Genomic DNA, 15,266 nt, shown 5'->3' on the forward strand with positions numbered 1-15,266 from the left:
GATGTATTTTGAGTCAGGAAAGATGATCTACTAAGTCAGTATGCACTAAATCGAGTGATCATTAGAGTGATTTGATGCGAACTACTTGATTCACTCATATTTAGTGTTAAACAAAGGAAATAAATGGTATTTAGGGATGAATATATATATATATATATATATATATATATATATATATATATATATATATATATATATATATATCTACTAACATCCTTAATGGCTTCCTAAATCGAATGATCATTAGAGTGTTTTGATGTGAATACTTAATTCAACCATATTTAGTGATAAACAAATGAATTCAATGTTATTCAGTATAAACAAAGGAGTTCAATGTGATCAATATCGTGAATATGTTGCAACAATGGAGGCGTTGTTGCAACATATGAGATACCTGCTGCAACATGTGAGTAAGTTGTTGCAACATATGAGATACCTGCTGCAACATATGTGTAAGTTGTTGCAATAATTCAAACAAGGTGATTAATTTGTTACAACAACTAAGCAACTTGCTTAAACATCTGATCCATCTGTTGTAATAGATTAGTAACTTGTTGCAACTTCTTCAACAAGTGTATGATCTGTTGCAACAATTAACTCATCTGTTGCGACATATTTTTTAGTTTTTGCAATAATTTAAGCAATTGTTTGATTTTTTCCAACAAGGTGAGTAATTTGTTGCAACAACTAAGCAACTTGTTTAAGAAGATTAGTAACTTATTGAAACAAATTAGTAACTTGTTGCAACTTCTTCAACAACTGTATTCATCTGTTGCAACAATTAGTAAGCAAAATAAATAAGTTCATAAACAGAAATTGTTCAACAACCACCTTGGCTCTAAATACCACAACTAATCAAAATAAATAAGTTCATAAACATCATTCACAAATAACATAAAGGACCAAAAAAAAAAAAAAACAGAAATTGTTCAACAGCAACCTTGGCTCCAAATACCACAACTTAAGTAATAATTAATTCAGCAACTGCCTTCTGGGTTGTAGTAGATTTCCTTGATCTACTCTATTTCCATCATTGGTTTCTTTATCTTCTAGTTCTTCTTCACTTTCTTCATTTGTATCTACTGTTTCTTTGCTTCGTTCTTCATCTCTTTCGGAGGATTGATTGTCAGTTTGGCTGTTCGATTTGACTATATCTTTCCTCAACATTTGCTGCTTCATAAATAGATTGTCTACTTGTTGCAACAAGTGTAGAACTTGTTGCAACAACTACAAATCTGTTAGATATCTTCTACAAACAGAACCAAATAACTGAAGCTATGTCCAACAAATTTATAGTTGTTGCAATAGATTGTCTACTTGTTGCAACAAGTGTAGAACTTGTTGCAACAACTACAAATCTGTTGGATATCTTCTACAAACAAAACCAAATAACTGAAGCTATGTCCAACAGATCTGTAGTTGTTGCAACAGATTGTCTACTTGTTGCAACAAGTGTAGAACTTGTTGCAACAACTACAAATCTATTGGATATCTTCTACAAACAGAACCAAATAACTGAAGCTATGTCCAACAGATTTGTAGTTGTTGCAACAGACAATCTGTTGCAACAACTACAAATCTGTTGGATATCTTCTACAAACAGAACCAAATAACTGAAGCTATGTCCAACAGATTAGTGAGTCATTGCAACAGATTGTCTACTTGTTGCAAAAAGTGTAAAACTTGTTGCAATAACTACAAATCTGTTGGTTATCTTCTACAAACAGAACCAGATAAATACCAGGACAAGAACTAAAAAACTATCTGATGGATATATTTTCCTAAACCCTGAACCATATCAAGATAGCAACAGAAAAACCATCTATTCACTACAAACACACAACAACAACCTGGATTTTATTCAAAACTTTTCCTAAACCCATAAATAAATAAATTCAAAACTTCCTTTCAAGATTTTTTTTTTGGAGTGGAGGAGGGAGGGGGGGGGGGGGGGTGCAAAAAACCAAAAATAAAAACTTTTCAAAATATTTTTTTAAAACAAAATTAATTTTTTTTTGGGGTGGGTGGGGGAAGTAAGAAACCAAAAAATATAATTCAAATCTTCTTTTCAAGATTTGTTTTTTGTGTGTGTGTGTTGGGGGGGGGGGGGGGGTAGGTGGTGCAAAAAATAAAAACTTTTCAATACTTTTTTTTTGTGTGGGGGGAGGGGGAGGGGTTGGGGAGGGGGGAGGGGTGGGAGGAGGAGGAGGAGTGGCGGGAGGCCCGGACGCAAGCTAATGATGTTATTGATTCAGACAGTTTATGTATGTATATGTGATATGCTTTAAAGGTAAAAGTAAGCATGTATGATTCCGCCTCAAGAGGAAAGTAGCTACAATTATCCTTTCTTCTTATGCCTTCTATACTTATGATATTATCATATATGCCTTACATACTCAGTATATTGTTAGTACTGACGTCCTTCCTTTTATGGACGCTGTGTTCATGCCCACAGGTAGACAGGGAGACGGCCCGGATACCTAGGAGTCTTACCAGTAGCTGTACATGAGCACTCCACTACTCCGGAGTTGTCGCTCATTGGTATATTCTTTTGTGCACATATTTGGGGCATGGCGAGGTCCTGTCCCGTCCTTATAATCTTAGTATTCTAGTAGAGACTCGTAGATACATATGTGTGGGTAGTAGGTGCTATGTGATCTTATTAGTGTATATCTTGTATATCACTTTGTAGCCTTGTGGGCCTATGCGTATTTATATGTATAATTTGGGATATGTTGGTGATCATTTCATAGTAAGTTTACTTTGAGAGATTCGTTTGTTTGAGATGAGTATGAAGGCTAGAATGATATGCGGTGCTCGGTAATCAGCTCCGGGTACCCGTCATGGCCCCCTAGTCGGGTCGTGACAATTTCTAACCAATCCTCATAGTTAAGGGACAACTTTTATTAACTTGTGACAAACTTAAAGGATCAAAACTGTTAAGTGCATAGTTAAGGAACTATTTTGAACCTACTGGACCATTTATGTCCTTCTCTCTTAAGCTTGCTAACATAAACCGTTAACTTCAAAACTAGGTGTGCTCTCAAATGAACTTTCCGGATGATTTGCCTGAACAGTGTATTCTCTGTTCTGTCTTGTGTGGAGGATTCTGCAGTTACGCTCCTATCAAATGTGGTAAACTTGCTACAACCAAAGTGATTCTATAAAATCCTGCCCCTTTGCTTCCCCTTTCTAATACCTTACTGCCATTGTAGCTTACCATTTTAGCCCATGATGTCTTGGTATCTTCTAGAATTTTTTGCAATATACTTCTTGAAGTCTCACACTCAAAGAAGAGGCGTAATATTTAATTGCCAAACTGCATAAGGAATACATAGGGGTTAGTTGTAATACCCCATTTTGCAATTCTATCCCCAGTAGGCAGTAGCAAGTATGTTGAACCATTTGCTAAGCGACATCATCAGGTTTGTTCTCTTGTTTATGATTCTTCTCTCAATTTGAATTTGCGTCATAAATGATGATAGAAATAGTAGTATCTCGAAATTGCCTTAAGAGAAATTAAGTTGTTAGAAAAGAAAGTTACTCCTCGAAGGGTAGAATAACCATTGGAATGTATTCTCTCCAGATCAAAAAAAGTGTCAATTTAGCCATTTGCACACCCCTTAAGAAAATACTAATTCCTAGACAAAAATAGGTAATTTGACTAAACTGCTCCTAATTAAACATGTATTGGAATTTGATCACATAACACTTAATAGGGGCAAATTTGAAAAAATGAGATTAATTCTTTCTTGATTTAATATGTGGACACTTTTTTTGATCCAAGAAAAAAAGGCTAAGTGAACACTCTTTTTATCCGGAGAGAGTAGTAAGTCGGAGTAGTACTTACTACTCCCTCCATTTCAATTTATGTGATATAGTTTGACTAGGCACGGAGTTTAAGAAAGAAAGGAAGACTAGATACTTGTGTGACTGTAAATCATTTGATTAAGGGTAAAAGGGGAAGTTTTAAGTTAAATGATTTTTAAATATAGAAATGTATCATTATTTTTTAGACAGACTAATATAAAAAGGAAAATATCACATAAATTGTGACAGAGGGAGTAATACATTTTATGTGGCACTTTTTTTTGTTTTTGGTCTCTTTGAAAAAGAGCAGTTTTGGTCTCACATTTATTGGTTACTTCTCATATATGGCTCAACACATTTAACCTTGAATTAATTAAAATGTGTTTTTGGTCCCTTTATGTTGGAAATATGTTATACTACAACTATTTTTAACAGTGTATTACTCTCAATAATGAAGTAAAAGTACAAAAGCTTGACATAACATATGGTAATTAAATACCCAAACGGTTAATAAATCTATTTTTTCTTTCAATATTCACAAGCAAAGACATCAAAAGCGCACATTTCAAGTAATTGAAGGTTACTGTGTTTAGTCACAATGACTAAAATCAAAATTTACTAATAGCTGAGGGATCAAAAATGCTATAACGCCCGACCTACATTGGGAGATAATTTATTTTCTCATTTAACCCTGAGTAACATTCTTTTATATGTAAAATGTGATGGTAACTTTAAGACCGACCTAACTTCTAGTATTTGAATCTTACTTTACTTTGACGCTTTGGCCTTCCCCTTATCTTAATTAATCGGAAGAGTCATCCAGCACTCAAGAGGAAGAATTCAACTCTTGCTAAATCTCAAAGGCATGGACATCTTTGATTGGACGGAGACAGATATATAGAAAGTGTGCAGTGAGGGTGCTTATAATCACTAAATAGCCTAGCTCGACCCAAGCAATGCCCAAAAGTCCCATGCCTTTCTTGGTCGGATCAACCCCAAAAGTTAATATTTCCTTATCAAATTTCGTGTTAAGTCAAACATTGGCACATGAAATGAAAACAGGGAGTAGTTATGAATCCATGTAATTCTATAACCAAGGAAACACAGGTCTAAATAATGTCCTATTTTGGAGGCTTTCTTTATTTATTACTACGAGAAAGTTGAGCCCCTTTATAATCTTAAGTTCTAATTTAGCGTTTCTATGGATTGAATTGATACTTTCAACCTGGTTAATCTGCACTTTCCTCTGGTAGGATATATCGATAAATGTCAGTTGCTGTATTGGGCAGTCAGGCAAAAAATTGTTGTTCTGCTTGTACACATTAGCCATATCTATCATTTATGTAACAGCTACATCTTTTAACCATTGGCATTATTGAATGTTGCTCGGACTCTTCAAAAATATTGTCAGGCGTATGTCGGATCCTCCAAATACTATGCATATTTCGAGGATCCAACACGGGTGCGGCAGTATTTTTGGAGGGTCCGAGCAAAGTAGGTTGAAATTTCAGTATCCTTGGAGTTGAATCATATATTTAGGTAATTATTAGGTTTGGTGCTACTTCGTATGTGCTTATCCATTGGAGACAAATATGGACATGCAAGCATATATATGGATTTACAAGGATTAGGTTTGGTTCTACTTCGTATGTGCTTATCCAATTGAGACAAGTTTATGGATCTGATCGCATATTTATATTTATGAACTAGGCAGGGTTGGTATTTTTGTCAAAAGTTTGGAGGCATATTACTAAAGTTCTGCGCTAAAAAATGCTGTTCAGATACCAGCTTTTTTCCTTACAAAAAAAAAAAAAAAAGACTTGTGAAAGAAAGGCAGAAACCAAAGGCGATAGCTAGATTGTATATACTTAACGAGGAAGGGCATAAGCATATATAAAGATGTTATTTCCTTCTGATAGCTGGCTTTTCAGTGAGAACTATGTTAAGAAGCAGACAATGTTGTCTCCCATATGTTCTGTTGGATTACGAACACCAGTGACATAGCACTTCCTTAGCAGTGAGGAGTTAGGAAGACACTTCAATGCTAGTTTTAGCTGTTTGATGCTGAAGATGCCTGGTCTCTGCATATTGAGAGAGTTTTCACTCATCCACTTGTTGATTTGTACATAGCAAAAGCCTCCAAGATGCAACTGATTTTGATTGAGCTGTGCTGTGGCAACTGCTTGCTGAAATACTCTCTTCTTACCATCAGCGTGGACTTAAATACGCCACCTATCAGGAAACAGTCCAACGTAGGGTCCCATATGGGTGTTCCTCCCTGTCCCCTTCAATCTTTATTACTGAATTTAGGAGTGTATCTGTCTGTGCGCAACATTTTTACCTGTCTCGCGGCCTATACAAACCTGAACCTGAGGTGCATATGAGATTATCAAGAGAACTTTCTTTAAGGTTGTGAATAGTTGCTTCCAGCTGGTATGTCGCAAATCATAGTCTGCTAGCGCTGGCTTGTTATTGAATTTTCATTAAGTAGGAAAAATTGCGGGGTCATTTCTTTTCTATGCGATTTTGAAGGATAGGGGCAGTCATTAAAAGGCTCTTAGGTAGTTTTGGTCCTTTCGGATGGTGGTTGTTCATTAAAGAGTACTATATCAGGGTGAGATCGATATGGTTTTCCCATGTAGTTAAGAATAATGGTTTTAATAAATTCTTGAGGTATTATGGGTACAGAGCTATTTGGTTCAAGTCCTGCTTGAATAAAATCTTAGAGATGCTGCTTATGTACAATGCGTCTTTGGAATGTGCTATTATCTCAAAACTGTGACCACAAAAGGAGGTTAACTAGTTTGGGAAGCAAGAAAAAAGTGTTCCAAGGACCATGCTCCTCTATAGATATGTCCTACCCATGGAGAGAGTCTTAAAACAGTTCTATGTAAGATTATTTCGAAGAACATTGTTGTAATTTAGAATCAGTAGATTTCCAAAACCACTGCATCCGCGTTCTTTTGAAGTAGTGGGTTCGGTCGAATCCACTATGTCTACTCAAGATCTGCTCCTATTGTTGTATTATCTTATTTCCTATTTTGATACTGTCTGGCAGTTGGAATCCATTTTGACATATAGACCTCTGGTGAGAAGTAGGCGAAATGGGTAAATATGGTTTGTGGTTGATTTTTTTCACTTAATATTTACTTAGTGAAGTTGGACCAAAATCTGCAATATAGCCCTCTTTATTTAATTCTTGTATTATAATCCCACAGTATAATCCCGGTATAATTTGTTTGCAAACCAAACAACCCCTAAGAGTATGCCTTTTCTTATCTTGCTGCCTGGTTACTTGTGAAATTCCCTTATTTTGCATAGGTTCTTTTCATCTTTGTCATGATTCTAGTATATATTCCTAGAAGGCTGACATGCAATTATGAGCTTTGTTGTTACTGAAACTTCATGGTGAGCTAAATTCATTTTCCATATGATGTGATGGACGCTTTAACAATTCCTTTTTTGATGTCCGAAACTATCTGCTTCATGTTGCATAGTAGCTATGCCTACTATTCTGGCATCTGTTGGCGATCCAGAAATAACCAAGTTTGCAGACGTCAGTACTTTCACGTAATGCGTACTAAATTAATGCTTTAAAAAGCTTGTGTCATCTACCTATTTTTCGTTATAACAACATGGGAGAAGATAAGATCCCTAAACGGGCTGGAGTTGGCAAGTTCAGATCTAGAAAAGAATGACTGCAACTGCTGTGCAGTACATGCTTCTAAGAATGAGAAGGGAAGATCATGTTTATACACCATTACGGCCAAGTAAAGAAAGAACGTGTTCTATTACCTGTGGCTAGTCAATTAGCTACTGTTGTGCACTTTTGCTTATAGCAGCTTGCCGCTCCCCCGGTTTCATTGCCAAGGCTTATCACATCTATGACTATGATACAGGTCGAATAGTCCAAGATATAAGAGATTTGACTATCACTTCACTATTCATATTATTAACTCAACAGGTTTCATAGTATCGTTAGCCATTGTTATCTCCATTATACGCTGTTTTCCACTGAAACCATGGCCTCAAATCTCAGTATCTATATTGTTTGGCTCCTACATGTGCTTGATCATGAAAATATTTCCACTGGAGTCCTGGCCTTGTACTCGTCCTTTCCGTCCCATTACTACTATTAGCAGCGGTGCAACTTTGCTAAGTAGACTTTTACCGTTCTGGCACTTGTTTAACGACTCAGGTACTTTAGTTATAATTGTTGTTTCTCAATTATTCTCTCTATTAAATTTAGATTCAGTGGACCTCATGTATCTCACATTTGCAGAATAAAGAAAGGGGAGGACCGTAACGGGCGTGTGCTTTGTGCCTTCTCATTCTTGTGGTTTGCCATTTCCAAGTATTATCGCTCAGCTGCTTGAAATATACAAGTAATAGCTACTCCAAGCATTTGAGAGTTGTGTGAAGAATGTTTTACTATTGTTGGTATATTCTCGCATTTGAAATTTATGAATGTATTAGGATTTATGTTCTACAGAAAACGTACTCTCTGGTTTGATGTGTACATGATCCTCACTTATATATGTGCACTATAAGAAGGTAGATCCACATACCAATTAAAAGACGTTTTTTTCCTTCTGTTTTGTCTATACTCTTCTTAAGAATAGCCATTGTACACATCAGAGTTTCCAGACTTGTCATTTTATGATTTTGTCATTTTGTGGTTGTATTGAATGGAAACAACTTCCAGCAGTTTATTTTGTGTGGTAAGAAACAGTGCGCGACAGCGTGAGGCGCAAAATTTCAAGAAAATATATTAGTCGTTGTGGCTGGAACAACATTAAAGTGATTTTAAATGTAATTGGCATGTATATTATTAAATTCATCCAATGCTTACCTTAGAGTTCGAGCAATAATAGTATTAGAATGCTATTTTCTTTTACAATAATTGGCTATTGGCATCTGTAATTTTTTGTGACTATATTTTTTTTTGCATCTAACGTAATTGAAAGAAAGATCTTAGTACGCCCGATTCCTATGAGTGGAGATATGCATGTTCGTGATATGTAAGTCAACTTAGATTGATAAATATAAATGAAAACAAAATTAGTTTTTTAAAGGATTCTTATTGCAAGTCAACTGACTATTAAAAAGTAAAAACAAATGTTACACAAACTTTAATCTTTATTTTATGACTTTTTTCTATTATTATAGAAGAGTGGATTAAGTACCGGATCGACATGCTTGCTTGTGTGTAATTAAAATTGAAATCAACGATAGTTTAGACATTCAAGACACTAGTTTATTTAGGTTAATTTACGTGTCAACACCCTCCAACTGCACGAAACTCATCATCACCGACCGCCTCTACAATATTCTTTCTCCATATTTTTATTTTATGCTCCGTCAATACTAAAAAAAATGGTGGTAGTACTTTTGCTGCGGGTTAGAAAGAAGGTTTTCCACAGTTGCTGGAAATTAGCACCATATAGAAATTGATTTAAATAACCCGTTACTTCGCCCCTCATGGGCCAGCTTTTATTATCTTGTTTTTCCCCTGACGTTGCTACACGACTTTATGTCAGCGTTTATATTTTTTTCTCTTATTCAATTGCTGATAAATTGAAGAACAATGTCCAACTAGCTAATGTTGCTCCTTGGCTTTTTTGATCTGTATTTTTGTATTTTCCTTCTTTTAAAATCGATGATTAGCTTGTACGTTATCTTGAACAAAAAAGCATTTAAATCAAGTAAATGTAACAGTGTTGGTAGAATGAAGTAAGCGAGATTAATTTGGGTGTTTTCGGCTAATGATAAATTAAGATTTAGGAGTATGAACTGTAAAATTTCAGATCTTTGAACGCATGCTAGAAACTCTGTTGCTGGAGGGAGCTACATTTCCTCTATGCTTTAGTTGTAATTTTCCATAGGATAAAAAATAAATGCTGAAAGGTTAAAATTTTTACTTCAGAAAAGCAAATTTATGTATCTAAAGCTTCTTATTTTTTGATAGACTGTAATGTTATTTTATTTTAATACTGAATTTTGATGATCTTTATCAGGAATACTGAGTTTTACTGATGGAAAATAGCTTGAACCTATGAATTCAATGAAGTGAAAAGAAGAAGAAAACAAGTAAAATGATAGCTGCCATTGCAGAGGAAATGTAAGCTCAGCTTAAGAATGAGCAAAATGAAAAATATCTGATTAGATTGAGAATGTGCAGTACAATGAGGATATATACATGGCAGTACAATGCCAGCTAGCACTTCAACTAACCGACTTCACTAATTGCAACTAACTAACTTTGACTGTACAAAGACTGCTCTAATTAATTAAAGAGTTGATACACTACACTGCACCTCAAGGAACATCTGTGCACTTGCCTATCTCTTTTACACCCCTCCCCCCTCAACCTAGGAGATATGAAGGTGTTCTTCATCCCTAGCTTGGACAGTAAATGAGCATGTTGAACACGACCAAGGGCTTTAGTGAGCAAATCAATAGGTTGATCAATGGAAGGCAAGTAAGAAGTGACAATGAGGCCCTCCTGAATCTTCTCCCTTATGAAATAACAATCAATGTCAATGTGTTTAGTGCGCTCATGGAAGACTGGGTTAGCAGTAATCTGCATTGCTGATTTACTGTCACTAAATAATGAGATTGGAAGCATGACATCAATGCCAAGTTCTTGATATAGACCAGGCAGCCAAACTATTTCTGCCACTGAGGAAGCCATTGCCCTATATTCAACCTCAGCTGAACTTCTGGAGACAGTGGCCTGTTTCTTGGACTTCCACGAGATAGGTGAAGACCCATATGTGACCAAGTATCCTGTGATAGACCTTCTACTGTAATGCAAGAGCCCCAATCAGCATCACAATAAACACTGAGGTGTGGAACACTGGTACTGGACATGAGAATACCCAAGCCTGGTTCCTGTTTGATATATCTAACAAGTCTAAGACCTGCATCCATGTGTGAAGTCTTAGGGGCATGCATAAATTGGCTCAGACATTGCACAGTGAAAGCAATGTCTGGCTTGGTAGTGGTGAGGTACAGCAGTCTCCCAATAAGCCTTCTATAAGAGCTAGGATTTGACAAAGGAGGATCAGACTGAGGAGAAGTAGACTGAGAAGTGGAAAGGACATACTGATCAAAATCAGTAGTTGTAGGTTTGAAGTTAGTTTCCATGGGAGAAAAGACTGGTTTGCCTCCTGCCATGCCCATGTCAGCTATGAGCTCAAGGGAATATTTGCGTTGGTGCAGTAGAATCCCTGCAGCACTTCTGGCAAATTCTATGCCAAGGAAATACCTCAATTCTCCCAAGTCTTTGATCTTGAAGGCATATTGTAATGCTTCCTTGGTGTGTTGAATCATCGATGCATCATTCCCAGTAAGAAGTAGATCATCCACGTAAACCAGAACAATGACAATCTTGTCCCCTTCATTCTTAGTGAATAAAGAATAATCTCTAAGACTCTGATGAAAACCAGATGAAGTGAGAGCAGTGGTAAGTTTTATGTTCCACTGTCTTGAAGCCTGTTTTAAACCATACAAGGACTTCAAAAGCCTGCATACTTTGTTGTGACTGCCTTTGACATCAAAACCTTCTGGAATATTCATGAAGACCTCTTCATATAAGTCTCCTTGGAGGAAAGCATTGTAGACATCCATTTGATGGATTGTCCACTGCTTGGCAGCAGCAATAGAGACGACTGATCTCACTGTTGACATCTTCACCACAGGTGAAAAAGTCTCTTGATAGTCCAACCCTTCCTTTTGGTTGTACCCCTTTGCAACTAGCCTGTCTTTCAGTCTCTCCACCTCACTAGATGCCTTGTATTTCACCTTGTAGACCCATCTGCACCCTATGGCTTTCTTGCCTTTTGGAAGTGACACCAATTCCCATGTCTTGTTGTCTTCTAGTGCCTGAATTTCTGCCTTCATGGCATCAACCCATCTCACATCTCTTGCAACTTCTGCATAACTAGTTGGCTCAATTTCATTTGAGAAATGAGTCACAAAACTCTGATACTTAGCTGACAATCCAGTATAATCCACCACAGATGAAATAGAATACAAGCACCTATGAACCATTTTTTGTGAGGTAATCTTTGTGCCAAATGGGAGGTCTGCTGGTTCTAGAGGACTTTCTAGCAGCCTGTTGTGTTGTTTGTTATGGTGCAAGAATATGGTGAGACTCATCATCAATTTCAGATGTGTGTGCAGTAGGAGTTGAAACATCAAGTGCAGGTATTGGCAAAATGTCATTTGGTTGGATATTGTTATCTGGTTGTGGTAATGTGGGCTTATTTGGAGCAGAAGGGGTTCTTATAGGTTGAGTGCTATCTAGTTGTGGTAATATAGGCTCATTTTGGACAGAAAGGATTCTTATAGGTTGTGGGTGGATCAGATCATCAAATGAAAGTTGATCATGGGACTGAATGGGACCAAGGTTTTCATCTGTACCCCCTTTGAGGGGAAATATATTCTCCATGAACATTACATCCCTGCTAGTAAAGAAGACCCTATTTTCCAAATCAAACACCTTATATCCCTTCTGAGATGAACCATAACCAACTGGGACCGCCCTGACAGCTCTAGGACTAAACTTGTCCTGCTTAGTGATGTGGCGTGATTTTTACGCCACAATCGATACTTTTCGGCTATAAGTTTTACTTGTTGTTAAGCAAGTCAATGTGATTTTACGTGTTTGTTAGTGTTTTTCAGGTGAAGGAACAGATTTGGCAAGATCACAGTTGAGGTGCAGATCATGGTCGTAAATTGAAGTTTACGGACCGTATTCTACAATACGGGCCGTATTCCATGGTCGTGTTTAAGGATAACAGAACCAGAAAGTCAAACTGAGAAGATGGTGGTTTACGAGCTAGGTTTACGGACCGTATTACAGTTTACGGTCCGTATTCCATCACGTATTTAGCATTCAAGCGTCTGGCAGAAAGTCTGAGATTAGCGAAGTGAAAGACGACCACGAAGTTTACGGACCGTAAACCAGTTTACAGTCCGTCTTTTGGAAGGTTGAGTTCCACACAGCTGAGAAGACGACGAGGGCGTAAACCATCTTTACGGTCCGTAAAGTGATTTACGGACCGTATTTCATCATGACGGGACTGAAGTGCAAAATCTGTAACTTATGTAATTTCAAAACCTATAAATAGTCATTGTAGGGTTTTAATATTCATCATTCAATATATTTTTGTCTCTTGACTTAGAACATAAAATTCTCTCTAGTTTTTGAAGATTCAAACATCAATTCAAGTATTCTCAATTCCCTTTTCATTCCAAAGTAAGCACTTATGAATTCTTCAATTTCTTATTCCTTGTTCTTCGTCATGAGTAACTAAATTCCCTTACTAGGGTTGTGAACCTAATGATGGGTGTTTTGTGATTGGGTTGTGATTGATATACAAATAATGGATTATTAGGGTTTAGTTATTCTTCATTCTTCATTCATAATTAATGGTTGCAAACATTGATTAAAGCCATAAACCCTAAATTTATTTGGAAAAATAATTAGGGTTGGTAAGAATAATTAACAAGAACTCAAAGCTTTAAACTTTGTTTAATAAATTCACTTAGGAATAAGAGGAATTTACTTGGCACGATTAATCGTTCTTCATAATCACTTTCTTATATTTGGGAAAATCATAGAAAAATATAATCTTTATTTATTGGGAAATAGTAAAGATTCACATAGAGATTAAATGCATTCATATAATGATCCATTACAAGTATATCAAGATCAATACCCATGATCATACACTCTATCTAACGGGGACACAACCTTAGTTTCTTTTACCATAAGTATTCACCAAAGCAATAATTTAGCAACTAGTCATAGAAAAACCAACTTTTACACAACTTATCGGATTAAGCCATTAGACCTAGAACTTAGCATCTACGATTTTAGTACCCTTTTCACACCATATTCCCTGTGGGATTCGACCCCAACCTCGTTGGGTTACTATATTTGACAACATCCGCGTTATGCCATTAATAGGTGTAATTTGAGCGTATCAAATTTTGGCGCCGTTGCCGGGGAATACGGTTTTGAAATTACTAAATAGTGTTTGCTTTGATTAAAGTCTTTTGCTTATTCCATCACACCTTGTTTGCTACTCTGTGTAAACCAGGTGATCATGAATCAAAATCAGCAGAATCAGCGTGCGGGTAATCAGGTGAATCGGTTGAATAATCAAACGGATGAATCTGATGATGAGAATATTTTTGCTGAACTGGTTCAAGAGGATGACTATGCATCTGCCATTGTTCAACCTCGAGTTGGGGCGGCTACTGTGAAAATTGACTCATCTCTTTATCAGCTGCTGAAACTTGAGGGGTACTTTCTGAACTCTACCGAGAATGACCCTCAACGTCATTTGCAAAATTTTGTGGATGTGCGTGCTAATCACGTCCAGAACAATGTTCCACAAGATGCTATTCGGTTGAGGCTATTCAAGTATTCCTTAGCTGGAGAGGCTAGAACATGGTTCGAGAAGCTGCCCCGAAATTCAATTACTTCATGGGCAGAGATGGTTACTGTGTTTCTTAAAAAGTGGTATCCCCCAAGTAAGAAGGCTGAGATTCGAGACAAGATATATGAATTCAAGCAGCGACCGGGGGAACAACTATATGAAGCCTGGGAGAGGTTCAAAGAATATCTACAGAAGATCCCAAATCATGGTTTTCCGGAAAATATATTGATGGAGAAGTTCTACCGAGGGTTAGATCCAGTGACACAGTCAGTGGCCAACAATGCGGCTGATGGGTGTTTTATGAACAATACCTTCCGACGAGTGACCATAATACTCAACAAGCTGACAACTCATAATCAGGCTTGGCACTCGAACAATGCTGATGTGGTACCATATGGTAGTGCTATGCTCCAGAATATAGTGAAGGAGAATCAGGATACCCAGCAAACATTGGCAGAACTTGCAACAAATATCTCCTTGCTGACGAAGAAGTTTGATGAGTCTCAAATCAAGAAGGTAAATGTTTGTGAGGAAGATGCAGTTTTGCCAAAAGGGATGTACCATGCTCCAGATGGTCAGTTCCCTGAAGGGCCACCTATGCAGGTTGAAGATGCTAACTATGTTAATAACTCTCAAAGGGGTTATCAGCGACAGAATTACCAAGGTGGCTATCAGAATCAGAATCAATGGAAACCTCAGCAAGGTCAAGGTGCTTACAACAACTCTGGGAACTACAACAATAACTATGGTGGTGCGAACCAAGGGAGCTACAACAACAGCAACAATTTTGGGAACAAGAGTTCCAATCCATATATACCTCTAAAAGGGCAAGCATCAGAGCAGGGTAGTTCGAAAGTTGAAGCAATGCTTGAGAAGATTCTGGCCAATCAATCAAAGTCTGAGAGGACTTTATCCGGGTTGACAGAAACAGTGGGCTCTCATACAGCGGCTATTCAGAAGCTTGAGTCGCAGATGAGGGATATTTCTAGAGAGCAGCACCCT

At 37.1% G+C, this 15,266-nt stretch overlaps 1 long non-coding RNA gene and 1 other non-coding gene across 2 annotated transcripts; one reads left to right on the plus strand and one right to left on the minus strand.

Annotated features, from left to right (window-relative positions):
- Positions 1-3,017: 3,017 nt before the first annotated feature.
- Positions 3,018-8,399, plus strand: LOC132615829 (uncharacterized). The gene is made up of 2 exons (XR_009572857.1): positions 3,018-8,008; positions 8,093-8,399. It is a non-coding gene; the product is annotated as an uncharacterized LOC132615829 (long non-coding RNA).
- A 5,971-nt stretch (positions 8,400-14,370) lies between these two features.
- LOC132616356 (small nucleolar RNA R71) lies at positions 14,371-14,476 on the minus strand. Its single transcript, XR_009573143.1, has one exon. It is a non-coding gene; the product is annotated as a small nucleolar RNA R71 (small nucleolar RNA).
- Between the last annotated feature and the right edge of the window lie 790 nt (positions 14,477-15,266).

The sequence above is a fragment of the Lycium barbarum genome, chromosome 10, assembly GCF_019175385.1.
Source record: "Lycium barbarum isolate Lr01 chromosome 10, ASM1917538v2, whole genome shotgun sequence".
Classification (NCBI taxonomy): domain Eukaryota; kingdom Viridiplantae; phylum Streptophyta; class Magnoliopsida; order Solanales; family Solanaceae; genus Lycium; species Lycium barbarum.